This window comes from Triticum dicoccoides, chromosome 1A, assembly GCF_002162155.2.
Source record: "Triticum dicoccoides isolate Atlit2015 ecotype Zavitan chromosome 1A, WEW_v2.0, whole genome shotgun sequence".
Lineage (NCBI taxonomy): Eukaryota > Viridiplantae > Streptophyta > Magnoliopsida > Poales > Poaceae > Triticum > Triticum dicoccoides.
Genome location: NC_041380.1, coordinates 406,012,301 through 406,028,517, shown reverse-complemented (window position 1 = coordinate 406,028,517; position 16,217 = coordinate 406,012,301).

Here is a 16,217-nt window from a genome sequence, read left to right as displayed (position 1 = left end):
TTTTTCTCCGGCGATCCCCACACCACCGCCCCACCACCGCCGGCGACCACCGCCCCCACCCTGAACCATAAGATAGATAGTGGGGTACCTCTTAGGTGACCCCCCTCTCCGCTGCCGCTGGTTTTTACTTAACTCCAGTGATCCCCCCCTGAAAATCGACTGACCCAAAAGTCGATTTAGTCGACTGAAGTGTAGCTTAATCGGTGCAGCATCGCAAGCAAGAGCAAGAGCGAGAGCAGCAGCGCGAGCAAGAGCAAGAGCAGACTAGGAAGGGGACCGAGAGGAAGAGCAGAGCAGTAGCGCGAGCGAGAGCTAAAGCAGTAGCAGCTCCTACTGATGTGGACGTCGCCGCCGAGGGAGTGACGTCATGGAGGAAGTGGCCGGCGACGCCGCCATGCATGGAGCCGCGATGTGTAGGCTCGGGACCGAGCGTGGGTAGCACCGTGAGATCGAATCAATAAGAAAATGCGGCGATTAGTGTAGAACCTCTTTGGTGGCGCCGATTAGGCTGCAGCTTCATCTGAGGAAATGGTGATGATGATGCTCTTCCGGTGGTGCAGGTGAAGACTGCGGTGCGGGAATGGAGGTGGGCGAAAGACGAGGGGAACGTCGGGAAAGCTCCTTGGAGGTGGAGGACGCGGTGGTTGAACCGTCGGGATGACCAGATCGATGACGGATCCTCATTCGGTGCGGTGGATGAGGGACGTCGAGGTGTTGTTGTGGACAACGTCATCGGGGAAGAGGCTCTGGCTGGGTGGTGGACGGAGGAGGGTGTGGGGCTTCGCGGGTTTTGCCGGCCTCGGTGTACGACTGGGTGGGCGGATGGGATAGGAGTGGGGGAACCGTGGCTTAGGGACGCGCTTGTCCGAAATGTGGGGTAAGTTATGAAAGTACCCCCACCAATTTGAGGGGGTTCTTTCAGTTTAGGGGTATCACGGGCATTTCGCGTGTCAGGATTTCACAGGAGGTGGGAGTTTTCATGCACGTTGTAATTTTGGAATAGCAAGGCACGGGTTGAGATGGAGGGAGTTGTCGGAGCACAACGAAAAAAAGATATATCTTAAATATTTCGGGCTAACAAGGCGCGGGTTGAAATTTCCGGACAAGCCTAACGTGTAATGTACCAAATCAATTCGCACTACAAATGTCATTCAAAACTTTGAATTCATGTTATGTTCAATTAAAATATTTCACTACGTGTATAATGCATGCAACCTAGTACTCAAATGAACGTTTTAGTGCATTCCAAACGTATATACTACCGCTTCAATATGAACTAAATTTTAATTCGTTTCTCTATTTGAATAAGATCTACAATAATGATTGTTGTGAAGTCAAAGCATTTGAATTCGTTTCTCTGTTTTAATAAGATCTACAATCGTCATTATTGTCAAGTTAAACCATCATTTTTGTATTATCTTCACAGCACACCACATGCTTAGTCTCAAGTTACATATGAACTATGTGTACTATATGAACTCAAACTCGATTTTTTGAATCCACTTTATGTTGATTTCAGATCATAGTACATTTCAAGCTCTAGCTAGATCTTCACAAACTAAACCATGTCTCATATGTATAATGTGTTTATCACATTATCTATGGTGCCCCGCCCCCTACGCCTACAAGTATATTTAGATGTGAGTTGCAAACACCACACATTACCACAAATTCAAATAAAATGTGAGAATGTTTGATATATAGTATTGTTTAGATTGTTCGATATTTAGTTGTAAGTTGCAAAAGCCACACATTATCACAAATTCAAATAAAATGTGAGATTGTTCGATGTATAGTATGGTTTAGATTGTTCGACATTTAGCTGTGAGTTGCAAATGCCATGCATTATCACATTATGGTATAACATGTGCAAAACCACAACACGTGTATCACCGCTATATTCATGCATGCATATGTTTAAAACACTATGATCTCCTATTCAAATATATGAATCCACTTTCATATCAAATTATGATCTTTCTTAGTCTCTTACACCCACACAATCCTCTAACCTTTGTAGCTACCACTAACTTTCTCTAGTGCATGCACATGCCCTCCTCGCCCTCCCCCTCCCTCAGCATTCTATCCATCACGCACATTCATTTTTTAGGTCATTCTCCCATAGTGTCCACAACTCCTTTCCGACACACACCGATCAATAAACCTCTCCAGCGATGTCTGCCTACAACATACACATGCACCTTCAATCTCCTCCTTTATGTGTCCTTGCCTCATGTCTCTCATAAGGTCCCACACACGTGTAAACTATCGCCCCTCTTTTCATCAATCTCACAACCGCACACTCCTCCCCCTATCTAGCTAGTAGCTGGGCCTCTCGCAACACCTCCTAGCTCCATTCTCTCTGTTTATCCGTCTCGCCGGGCCTTATTTGCCTCTAACAAATGGACGTACACCGACCGATCTCCCGCTATACATATAGCTAGCTAGGTCCTTATAACTCGTTTTTTCCCACGCGTCGATCGATCTACCTCATCAGTTATGTCTCTCCCTTCCTCCGACAAACAACAATTGATCTATCAATCTAGTTAGGTTTCCTTACCAAACACATGGTTCCCCTTCATCATCCATGGATGTGTCCTGACAGATCTATCACGCACAGGCACACACAGAAACACATCCCCACTCTTATTGATAATATTGCAGTTCCACCCTCAGTTTGTCTAGTAGGCCTCTCCCACCATCTTCAAGAAGCAACTCCATCACCCATCCAGCACTCTACCCCTCTCCCTCCCTCTCTCTCCTCTCTCTCTCTCTCTCTGTCCCATCCTATTTCTCAACACATATACGAGTCGTTCTACCTCTATAGTTAGGCATCTACCTACCCCTCCCCCACCCCCTCCCACACACACACACACCGATACATCGAGCGCTCTAGTCATGTCTCCCTGCCACACACAAACTTGACCTGTGCCCTCTGACGTTTCGGTAGCTAGGTCAGTCGCCCTATATCTTTGACTTGCACACACACACACAATTTCGATGGCTCTCTTCATCGATCTCGCGCCCAACCACTTGATCCTCTCTTCGACTCTATCGATATCTATGACCCCTCTCTCTCTTCTCGTGGATCTCCCGGCCCTCTATATATGATATGGATAGGCCTCCATTTCACACACATTGTATGCAAAATTTTGTTTGAGATGTCATCGACACATATTCCCTCAAATACATTCACGAAATCAACCTTCCCCCCAAAACAAAACACACTCACAAACGCACAAGCCATTTGTCTAGGTTTGTATATCTCACACACACCCATGTAGGTGCGGGACGTGCACGAACAGAAGAGGTGCATGCACGGCGCACGTACTCCCGTCTCTTTCCCAACCACACCCGCACGGGTACACGGTGGAGCTCATTTCTGTATGAAAAGGCAGCCCATGTGGTAATTTGACACGTGTACTGGTTGTCCACTTGATGGAGGGAGGATCGTCTACCACGGGTGAACAAACAAATTGCGACTTGACGCGTTATGTTAAAAAAGAGGCAAACCAGGTGGGGCCTACCTTAGAGGCAAGGCTCTATACACTGGAGTACTTTTGATGTGTCCCGTCAACTCGCAGAATGAGGAGAAGCTTGCTTGTACACCGTCTCCCCCGCCCACGGGCGTGGTGGCTTGTAGGATGAGGTGAAGCTTGCTTACAACACCTTATGCCCACTCCCTCGCCCACACGTGCGGTGGCTCGTAGGATGAGGAGAAATTTTTACTAGTACTCCCTTCGTTTACTCCTCGTCCCTACCTTGGTTAGAGAGATTATCATACTGTTTCGGAGATTCGATACGGCTCGTACGATCATATGCTCATATTATCCAGACCAATGGTCTGTATTGGGATTTGAGTAGGAAGTTGTATAGGTTGATGTATTGCTTCTTCTGGTAATATTATGAAACAGTCCCGGTGGCCCACGTCTGTGACAACTTAATGCGGCAACTGGTGCTGGTCCTCTATGGTCTAGGCCTCTGCAGCACTTTTTGGACCGGATATCTCTAACTGAACACTTCTCCGTCTATCCTCATTCTGGGTTTGCTCTACTTGAGTTGAAGCTTCATACGGTGCTTACTTTGTATTAACTCGGATGTATCCACTAGTAGTACCAGAAAACACGTTTGGTGCTCAGCTCCATGGAGCCCCATTTTCTGTTTGCAATTCTTCAAGATCGCATTTCAAAAGTTCACACAAATGAAAAATTCCATATTGTCATATGGATGTATACCACATGTGTGTAAATTTTCATGCAAAATACATTGATACTCAAGGTACACAAAAACACAAAAATCATTTTTTTACAGTGAATGGTACACAATGTTTACTAATTCAAAAAGCATAAGTTCATAATTTTTGTGTAGCTCACATGCCAATATATTTTCGCATGAACTTTTGCGCACATCCAGTATACATTCATTGTTGGTAAAAAATACTAGTATACATTCATTGTTGAAACTTTGAAATGTGGCTTTTGAATTTTTTAAAAACAGGCCAACATGGAGTTTGAGCACCAAAAGGGGGCATGGTCAATAGTCCCAGTTATTAGGCATCCCATGAACTTTTGCATTGCCATGGAATCTTGAATCAAGTTTTTTTTTGAAACCTGTGATAGTGGGAGAGGCTCCCACTGTGAAATATATTACCTTTCAAACATTTACATTACATTGTACAAGGTGTTTACAAGGGGCAACCCTGGCCACTTTGTGGCAAGGGGTGGCAAGACTAGCAAAAGCAGACTAGTCAGAAGGAAGGGAGTCTAATAAAAGGAAAATGAAGTCCTTCATCTTTTCTTTGACCCTATATTGAAGAAGACCAAAGTCTGTTTTAAATCTTAGTAGCCAAGAGTTGTAGGAGGGGTTGATTTGTCTGAATAATTTGTCATTCCTCTCCTTCCAAATACTCCAAGATGCCTGAAGGAATGCCTCCATGAACATAGGTTTATTCTAGTTTTTCTTGGCCGTTTCCAACCAGGGTAGTCGTGTGGTATGTTGTTCTGGATTCATCCCAAGTCTGGACCAGCACTGTTTACTAAATGGATAGTTGAGGATCATGTGATCAACATCTTCTTGGGCATGACCACAAAGGAGGCAGCTTAAATCGTCTCCAACATTATAATGCCTTCGCTTGAGCATGTCTCTTGTATTGAGGCGATCGGAGAGGAGAAGCCAGCCAAATAGTTTGATCTTGGCTGTAACCTTGGATTTCCACAACCAATGGTATGTTTTGTGAGCTTTGACATTTCTGAAGCAGAACTTATAGAACCTTCTAGCAGTGTATTCAGTTGTCCCCCAGATATAAGACCAAACATCTTTTATGTTGAGCCCATTGTCCAAGGTGACATGGGCAACAAGGTGTTGAATATTTCTGACCTCATCATGCGCTTGCATGGATAAAGGAAGGTGGAACGCCTCATCGAGGGAGGTGATAGTGAGAAACTGTTGCATAGATATATCTTCATTTTGAGCAAAGGAGAAGGCCCTTGGGTGTGAGTCAGATAAGATCTCTTCAAGCCATAGGTCCTTCCACATGAGTACTTTGTTGCCATGGAAAACATCCACTTTGGATATGCCACGATAGATTGGAGTTAATTTAAGAACATCTCGCCACCAAAACAAACCACAAGGGTCGGAAGCATGTGGTATCTTGTCGGAGTAGTAAGTAGACCAAATGAGGTCAACCCAAGGTAGGTCATGATGGTTGTAAAATTTGTGCAAGTATTTGAGTAGGAGGGTGTCGTGGTATTCTCACGGGGGGGCTTGCGAGTCAACATATGCCACAAGGGCTTAGTGTGAGGGTAAGACTACTGCTGATAGGACCGGGAGCGGGTATGCGAGTAGCACGCGGTAGTTTACCCAGGTTCGGGGCTCTCCGGAGAGATAATACCCCTACTCCTGCATGTCTGAGTATATCTGGTATATCTATCTGGTACAGAGTTTCTCCTGGAGCTGTATCTGAGCTCAGTGCCATAGGCATCTGGCTTTGCATATGTCTTATATGGGTGTATGAGCTAGCTAGCAAGTGGGCATGAGAGTGCTCCACCGTGAGTGGCATGTATGCATGCGTGAGGGAATTCATCCTCCCTGGATGGATGGATGTGAGCCCATATATATAGTGTGTAGCTAGCTTGATATGTAAGCTATGTGGGTAGCTTAGGAAGTAAGCTAGGTAGTGGCATGGGAACAAGGGGGCATGATGGGGTGTCATGCTTGTCCCCTGGGTCACTTCATAAATAGTGCCAGGGGACAAGTGATACTATACATGATGACATGAGGTACAACCGTCTCGTCCGCGGTATGGCCGCCACGTCGGGGTCTTGTTGGTGTCGGGTCGTGCTGCAGTCGGCAGCCGGCTGGTTGACGCAGTCGGCAGCCGGCAGGTTGGCGCAGTCGGCAGCCGGCAGTCGGTCGGGCAGAGCAGTCGGACGGGAAGCCGGCAGGAGCGGCCGGACAGTTGGACTGAGGGGCTTTGCTAGCCCCGATGTCTTGAAATATCGTCTTGCCGTCCTCGGCGTACCCGTGGTCGATTACTCCGACAGTAGCCCCCAAGCCTCCGGGCAACTTGGCAAAGTTGGGCGGAGGTTTTTTGGCGAGTGTTCATGGAAATGATCATGAAAAAAGACAAAGTTAGTCCATGCGGATATATCAAATGTTTGCTTTTAGCATTGCAAGTTTTATGCGGAGGGTGCCAACTTGGTTTCGTCCGAGCCCCCTTAATCTTTTTCGTGTTCCCTCTGCTTTTTGGCTTGTGCTCTTGCTTGCCGGACAGCCGCTCTGCGGTCTGTGACTAAGAGTGGGCCGCGAAGTGGAGTGTACAGTACTCAGAGTCTAGGAGCAGATTCAACCGAGTAGATACTTGTAAAGGAAAACGGCCGAGTCGCCCGTACCGTTTTTCTTCCCGGACGTTTTTTGCGTGGGTGGCCTCCAGCATTCACCCTTGCTAGCCGGACAGCTGCTCTGCGGTCTGTGACTAAGAGTGAGCCTTTGGTACTGCGCATGCTACTAAGCCATCTGCGGGAACTAACGTCTCAGGCCAAGCGGCCAGCCCCCGAGCCAACTCTGGCTGGCACCGGGGCGAACAGTGATGCAACTGTAATAAAAAATGCGGAGATAGCACCCGAGCATCGCTCGGGGTTATCCATGCTTGCATGATGCAAAAATATGCGGGCGAGGAGATCACATTGATTTTTGTGTAGTCGCGGTCGTCGAAAACAGACGGCGCGACTCGGCGCTCGCGGAGCGCGTTGGTGCACCCGCTGGGTGTAGCCTCCGAGCCCCCGGGTGCTTGAAGGGGGGTTCCGGCCGGTCAGGCTCGACCGGCCAGGCAGCGAGGCGTCTTGCAACGTACTTTTTCTTCTCTTCTGCTGGCTACTGGGAGCTGGACAAAACTCTTCTCTTGTCTGCAATCCTCCGTGGGGGCGCGCCAGCGCACCCACTGGGTGTAGCCCCCGAGATTTGGACCGACTGCTGAGCAGTTGGGCCGGATCTCCCGGCAACTACTTTGTCTTCTTCCTCGCGGGGGCGCGTCAGTGCACCCGCTGGGTGTAGCCCCCGAGATTCGGGCCGACCGCTGAGCTGTCAGGCCGGATCTCCCGGCGACTACTTTGTCTTCTTCCTAGCGGGGGCGCGTCAGCGCACCCGCTGGGTATAGCGCGCTCTGCCAGTGCAGTTGGTAGCCGGCCAGGCATGTATGTACGCAGTGCACCCATCGGTGCACTTCCTTTCTCTTCTTTTTCTTTTTGTTTTTCAGCCGGCCCTTGACTTTCCTCTACCAACCGGCAGCAATTTTGCCCCGCGGGCAACCGGCCAATTTCTTTCTTTTTCAGTTCTCTAGCTAGCCACCACCTCTCTCTACTCCTTTTGCGTGGGGAGGCGACAGCGTCCGGCCGGCGTGGGGAAACCGGCCAACGCGGGGCGGCGACCCGACGAGCGCGCGAGGGCCGACAAGGGCTGGAGCAGAGTGGCCAGGCCAAGGGCGGAGGCGCCGGCGACCCGGCCGCCGGGTGCGGCAGGAGGCGGTGGCCGAGTCGCGGGGAAGCCGGACCGGGGCGCGGCATAAGCCGACTTGCCGGGTTGTGGCAGAAGGCGGAGGCCGGGTCGCGTCGGCAACCCGGCGGCCAAGTTTCGGGGAAGCCGGCCGCGGGCCAAGCCGGCGAGTGCAGCAGGCCACAACCAGCAGGCGGACGGGCCGGGACGGGGAGCCGGCAGGCGGCGCCGGAGGAGCCGGACCGGCATGGGGTAGGCGGCACGGGACCGGAGCTGGCGGAGGCCGGCATCGGGCGACTCGGCCGCGGCGGCAGGCAGGGCCCGCGCGCGAGGGCGTAGTCATCATCGTCACTGGTTGGCCGCGGGAGCCGGCAACTGGGTACCGCGGAGGAGGCGGAGAGGCTCGAAGTCGGCCGGGCGGGTGCGCAGGCGGCTGGGCTAGGCAGCCGCGGGAGCCGGATGGCCGGAGGCGGCAGGCCCGGCCGGGTCGTAGGCGGAGCCGGCCCTTCGGGTAGCCGGGGTTGGAGCCGGCCCAGGGTGCGCGGGGCCGAGGCCAAAGCCGGCGAAGCGAGCGGGGCAGCAGGAGGCCCCGGGCGACGCGGGTGGCCCATCAGGCAGGGAGCTGTGGAGGAGAAGGCGAACCGGACGCCGGGAGCACAGTCGGCGCGAGGGGCCGAGGCCGGCCTGCGGGAGGTGGCCTGGGAAAGCCTGGAGGGGGAGGTTGGCTGGGCTGGGTGGCGGCCGGTGACGCGAGGCCTGAGCGACCGACTGACGACGAGCCAGCCGCAGGGCGAGCAGGGCCGGATGGCTGTGCGCACGCGCGCGGAGCAGAGGCGAGCCGGGGTGGCCGCGGGCGTTGACCGCTACGTACTGGCGGGCAGGCGGCCAGGCCACGAGCGGAGCTACGCATGGGAGGAGATGGCGACCGCAGGGGCCCGGCGCAGCAGCTGCGCGCGGCAGAGGAGTGGAGCGAGGCGCTGGAGTCTCGAGGGAGGGCTCGTGCTCGAGCAGCACGGCGGCTTGGCCAACCGCACGGCAGCAGTTGCGGCCGGTGGTGGTGATGCGCACATCAGGAAGCGGGAGCGCGGAGCGAAGCAGCGCGGACGAGGAAGCCAGTGTGTGTGTCATGTACGAGCGCGTACGAGGAATATCTGAGGCGGTCTGGCCATTGTCTGACTTGTAACACCCCGGATATAACTTTCCCTATTTGTACACCAACTCTTGCCGTTTCCGGTGTTAAGTTATATTTATTTCCTCGGGTTCGGGTTTTGTCTCCGTGTGTTGTTATCGTTGTCATGCATCTCATATCATGTCATCATGTGCATTGCATTTGCATACGTGCTCGTCTCAGGCATTCGAGCATTTTTCCCGTTGTCCGTTTTGCATTCCGGCGCTTCGTTCTCCTCCGGTGGTCATTTCTAGCCTTCTTTCGTGTGTGGGGATTAAACATTTCCGGATTGGACCGAGACTTGCCAAGCGGCCTTGGTTTACTACCGGTAGAACGCCTGTCAAGTTTCGTACCATTTGGACTTCGTTTGATACTCCAACGATTAACCGAGGGACCGAAAAGGCCTCGTGTGTGTTGCAGCCCAACACCCCTCCAATTTGGCCCAAAACCCACCTAACTCTGCTCCATCATCTAGAGCGTTCGATCACGATCGCGTGGCCAAAAACCGCACCTCATTTGGACTCCCCTAGCTCCTCCTATGCCTATAAATAGGTCCCCCTCGAGATGTCCCGGATCCCCTCTCCCCGAAACCCTAAATCGCCCCGCGCCGTGCCAGACATTGTCCGCCGGCGCCGGACACGCCGCCGCCAGCCACCCGCGCGCTGCCACGTGGCACAGCCACCGCCTCCGCGCGCCGCCGCCGCCGCCTCCCGGCCGTCGCCTCGCGCCGCCGACAGCGGGAGCACCTCGCCGGCCTTCTCCTTCCTCCGGCGAGCCGCGACGAACTCCGGCGTCTACAGTGTTTCCGGCCAACTTCGAAATCCGTGCAAACCCTAGATCTGAGGGTTGTTTTTTTTCTAAGCCCCAGTTATTCTCAGTCCATATGCACATGTTCGTAGCCCCATAACTTTGCATCTGTAGCTCCGATTCATGCATATAGCATATCAAAATGTTCATCTCAGAGAGCACATCATTTCATTCCATTGCATCATTTTCATTTGAGTTCATCTTGATGCCCGAAATGCTGTTAGAAGAGGGCTATTTGAGATAATTGTCAGATCTGCTACTCCGTTTAGGTTTTTGTCATTTTTGCCATGATTAATGTGTGCATGATATGCCCGGATGCTCTACATGTGTTTTGTTAAGGGTTTTGTCATCTTTCCAGAGGTGCAACCCATGTATTTTTAGGATGTGTGTAGTGACTTGTGCAAGCTTGCAAAGTGGTGCACTTGCTAATTCTGTTTTCAGGGACTTAGTGATTTCAGTAAGTCCTGGAGCTGTTTATCTCATGTTGCCATATGTTCATGTTGTTTCCTAGTGATCTGTGCCTCTTTTGAGGATGATCAGTAAGGGAGTTTTGTTAATATTGTAGTGCTCTATCCATCCATGTATTTGTTTGCATTTATGGAGCACCCTATCTTGAGTCAATCGAGCTCTACTTTTGCTACTTTGTGAATCTGGGCAGATTGTCAACTTGTTTGCAATTTTGCCGGTGATGTTGTAGTTGATCCGTGCATGCTATGCTATTGTTCTTGCCATGTCTAGATAGCATTTTGTGCCTTCTTGATGGGTATATGCTTGTCTTGCTATGACTTGCTCTGTAGTGAGTGCATCGAGCTCGTAAACATGCCTACTTGAGTTATATTTCAGCATGTGTCAGTTTTTCACTATGTCTGAAACTGATTATGTTTTTGCTATGTTCACATGCTTGCAATTGTATTTTCTATTCCCTTTTGGCTCAAGGTCACCAAGGGACTTTTGTTAAGCTCTTTGAGTAGCTCCATGCCATGCTTTACTTTGCCATGTTTAGGTCCTATAGCATGTAGTTTTTTTGCTACGAAGAGGGCTACCTGATCTGAAATTCCAGACTAGTGTTGATTTCACTAAGTCTGAGATCTGTTTACCATTGGCATTTTTGCCATGTTTGTTTGAACCTGTTAATGGATGATTTGGCCGTAGCTCAGTGCTAGACTTTTGTTAAGCATCTTGTGTGCATCCCTGCCATGTATTTAGTTGTCATGTTTGAGTGCTGTAGCATGTTCATTTCTTTGCATTTAGATGCCTACTTGCTGTAAATCGCAGACCGGTGTCATTTTTGAATCCCTTGCCATTTCCAAACCGTAACTCCGATTCCGGCATTCTTTATATCGTTTTCAAGCGATTTCATCTCATCTTTCCAGTGGCACACTTGGATTTCCAAGTTGAGGCCAGGTTCATACATTTTCCTGTCATATCTTGCATTTTGCATCCCGCATCGCATCCCGCTTAGCATATCATCTTTGCATCATATTGTTTGAGCTTTGCACGTGGTTGATTGTGTCCTTGTTGCTTGTTTGTCTTGTTTGGGTAGAGCCGGGAGACGAGTTCGCTAACGAGGAGCCCGTTGAGTTTGCTTTCGAGGATCCAGTCAACTCTGACAACTGTGCAGGCAAGATGATCATACCCTCGAAATCACTACTATCTTTGATATGCTAGTTTGCTCGCTCTTTTGCTATGCCATTGCTAAGATGCCTACCACTTGCTTGCAAGCCTCCCAAATTGCCATGTCAAACCTCTAACCCACCAATGTCCTAGCAAACCTTTAATTGGCTATGTTACCGCTTTGCTTAGCCCCTCTTATAGAGTTGCTAGTTGCAGGTGAAGATTGGATGCCGTTCCTTGTTGGAACATATATTTTACTTGTTGGGGATATGATTATATTGCTATGTTATCTTAATGCATCTATATACTTGGTAAAGGGTGGAAGGCTCGGCCTCTCACCTAGTGTTGTGTTCCACTCTTGCCGCCCTAGTTTTCGTCATATCGGTGTTATGTTCCCGGATTTTGCGTTCCTTACGCGGTTGGGTTATAATGGGAACCCCTTGATAGTTCGCCTTGATTAAAGTTTTCCAGCAATGCCCAACATTGGTCTTACCATTCGCCACCTAGCCTTTTCTTTCCCTTGGGTTCTACAGACTCAAGGGTCATCTTATTTTAACCCCCCCCCCCCGGGCCAGTGCTCCTCTGAGTGTTGGTCCCACCGAGCGATGTCCGGGGCTACCAGGGGCAACTCTGGGATGGCCTACCCGACGTCTGGCTCATCTGAGTGTGCCCTGAGAAAGAGATATGTGCAGCTCCTATCAGGATTTGTCGGCACATTCGGGCGGTGTTGCTGGTCTTGTTTTAACCTGTCGAAGTGTCTTGAATTACCGAGATACCGAGTCTGATCGGAACGTCTTGGGAGGAGGTCTATTCCTTCATTGACCGTGAGAGCTTGTCATGGGCTAAGTTGGGACTCCCCTGTAGGGATTTGAACTTTCGAAAGCCGTGCCCGCGGTTATGGGCAGATGGGAATTTGTTAATGTCCGGTTGTAGATAACTTGAACCTTAATTTAATTAAAATGAATCAACTGAGTGTGTTACCGTAATGGCCTCTTCTCGGCGGAGTCCGGGAAGTGGACACGGTGTTGGAGTAAAGTTTGCGCAGGTTGCTCTCTAGTTTCTCGCTCGCGCTTTGCCTCCTCTTCTCGCTCTCTTTTGCGAATAAGTTAGCCACCATATTTGCTAGTCGCTTGCTGCAACTCCACTCATATTTTACCTTGCCATTCCCATAAGCTTAAATAGTTTTGATCGCGAGGGTGCGAGATTGCTGAGTCCCTGTGGCTCACAGATTACTATTACACCAGATGCAGGGCCAGATGATTCCGCTCCAGGAGACGCGTATGAGCTCAAGTGGGAGTTCGACGAAGACTCTCAACGTTACTATGTTTCCTTTCCTGATGATCAGTAGTGGTGCCCAGTTGGGGGTGAACAGGACTGTTGTCACATGTTGGGTTCTCTTTTATTTTGGCGTCGTAGTCGGGCCATGAGTGTTTGGATGATGTAATGTTATTTATGTACTTGATTGACGTGGCGAGTGTAAGCCAACTATGTTATCTCCCCTTTATTATTTATATTACATGGGATGTTGTGAAGATTGCCTAACTTGCGACATATGCCTTCAATGCGATTATGCCTCTAAGTCGTGCCTCGACATGTGGGAGATATAGTCGCATCGAGGGTGTTACAAGATGGTAATCAGAGCCTTCCCCGACCTTAGGAGCCCCATTGCTTGATCGTTTTTAGCGGCCGAGTTGTGTCTAGAAAAATGTTTTGAGTCTTTTAGGAATTATATATCGGAGAGATTAGGAATTCTTTTTACTTTGCAGTCTCCTCATCGCTCTGGTAAGGCATCCTGACGTAGAGTTTTGACTTTTCTCTTCTCAAATTTCACTAAAAAAATTTAGGATCATGCGGGTATCTTGGAATCGTTCCAATGGTTTTATGATGAGAACATTGTCTTGGTGCCTCATGTTAGGGGTTTAGTGGAAGTGTCCCGGGAGTTGAGCTCTGAGGTGTTGTCATCATAATTTTATCGTTGCAGTTCTGGAATACCTGAGTCTAGTACGCCAACATCGAAAATCTCTTTTATGCAGTTCATTGGTGAGATAACCTCGACGCCACCCAGTACTGGGGCGGGAGTTCGGGAGTATCGCCATAACTTGTATAACGGATGCTTTTCGAAGGTTGAGGTAGATGGTTTCCGAAGGTTTCTTGGTTATGTGTTGAAGGATGGATACAGTTGGATGTAGGATTTGCTAGTTTGGGTGAGATATTATGCTTCCCCTGTATCCCCAACACCTGATTGCATAACCGGAAAGGTTTGGGAGTTTCATAGGTGGGAATTCTAGTAGCTCTAGTTCTTCTTCCACGGATATTGGTTTGAGATTGGGATTTCTTACCGATTATTCGTTCTTGATCCGTACTTTGTTGAATTATTTCTCTACCTTAATTCTACGTGGCTTCTCAATTTATGGATATGTGACCATTTCAAGAGGAATGCATTCATTCATTTTGTTCGGATGTGAAGACTATATGTTGCAATTTTCATTCCGTTGGATTCAGCTTCAATATTTGTCTATCAATGTGCTAATGGTGGTCAACCTCTTTAGGATGGCTCCTCCAACGCGCACGACTCCGAATCCTGATCCGCCACCACCTCCACCTCCTCCAGAGGCATGGCAAGCTGTGATGGCCGCAACCAATGCAAACACACAGTTGATCATGCAAATTCTTCAAGAGCGCAATCAAGGCAACCAAGGGAATCAAGGCAGCAATCAGAATCACTTTGCTACACTCAACCAGTTCCTTGCTAACGGGCCAAGGACTTTCAGCAATTGTGTTGAGGCAACCGATGCTAACGATTGGCTTGTGGATCTGTGCAAGCATTTCGAGTGCAGTAACGTCAGGTCTGAGGACTTTGTCAAGTTCGCTTCCTTCCAACTCAAAGATCAAGCTGCAGAATGGTTCCAGCAGTACAAGGACTCCAGAGGTGGACGTGTTATCACTTGGGATGATTTCCGTCGAGATTTTCGAGCTCATCATATTCCGCAGAGCGTGGTTGAAAGCAAGCGTGAGGAATTCCGCAATCTAAAGCAAGGCTCTTTGTCTGTCTATGACTACAACAAGTTGTTCCAGAAGCTCGCCCGCTTTGCCAAGCAGGACATCCCTGATGAGAAGAGCATGATATACCAGTTCAGGGGTGGTCTCAGAGAAGAAATCCAGCTAGCTCTTGTTCTCTTTGATCCCTTGAGATATGATGAGTTCTACAACATGGCACTGAAGCAAGAGGCTGCTCAGTTGAGGTGTGATGCTTCCAAGAAGCGAGTCAGAGATGCTACTCCTTCTTTCTCTACTCAAGTGGCCAAGCAGCAGAAGTATTGGCTTCCTCCTCCTCCGTTTCGTCAGCCGTATCAGCAGAAGAGCAAAGGTGGCAGTGGTTCTTCCCACCCACCCAACCCTGGCTTTCAGAACAAGATTTCGTCTCAACCTCCAAGATCGAGTGCTCCGTATCACCGTCCGCTTTCAGAGGTCACGTGCAACAAGTGCCAATAGAAGGGTCACTATGCCAACAAGTGTTTCAACCAGAGGCGTCTTCCTCCTCCTCCTCCTGTCAGATCGGCAAGTACAGTTGTGGTCAAGCATAACCCCAAGTCCGCCAAGGTCAACTTGCTGAATGCAGCTCAGGCAGAGGAATCACCAGATGTGATCATGGGTAACCTTCCTTTTAATGATATCCCTGCAAAAGTTCTTTTTGACACGGGTGCATCGCATTGTTTCATCTCGAGGCCATTTGTTTCTAAGCATGAGTTGCCTTTACAAGATTTGCCTAGACAGTTATCTGTTGTTTCTCCGGGTAAATTCATGAATGCAAGCGCTATTGCCCCAGATGTTTCTATCACTTTGGGCGATTACAAGTTTCTCTCTTCTCCGGTGGTTCCTTGTAACTCGGATATTGATCTTATTCTCGGGATGGATTGGCTTTCTAAGCACAACGCACATCTCGATTGTGCAGCCAGGCAGATTTAATTGACTCATTCGTCTGAGGATGTGATTGTCTTTGCCGCTCGTGATGATACCATTCGTCTGTTTTCTCTCAATGAGAAGGGTGAACTCGATGCCATCTCGCAAATTCCAGTCGTTTGCGAATATCAAGACGTCTATCCAGAAGAGCTTCCAGGAATGCCTCCGCACCGGCCAGTTGAATTCGTTATTGATCTTGAGCCTGGCACGGAACCTGTGTGCAAACATCCTTACAAGCTCGGACCTGAAGAGTTGAAGGAGCTGAAGAAGCAACTCGATATTCAAGAGAAAATGGATCTCATCCGGCCTAGTTCTTCTCCGTGGGGTTGTGGTGTTCTTTTTGTGAAGAAGAAGGATGGAACGGACCGACTTTGTGTTGATTACCGTTCAGTGAACAAGAAGACCATCAAGAACAAATATCCACTTCCCAACATCAATGAGCTCTTCGAACAACTCAAAGGTGCCCAAGTATTCTCTAAGCTTGATCTCCGCATGGGCTATCACCAGATTCGCATTCGTGAGCAAGATATTCCCAAGACGGCTTTCTGGACAAGCTTTGGTTCATATGAATACACTGTCATGTCTTTTGGTCTCGCCAATGCTCCTCCAACGTTCTCTCGCATGATGAACTTCATCTTCAACGCCTACACCAATGACTTCGTTTTGGTCTATCTCGACG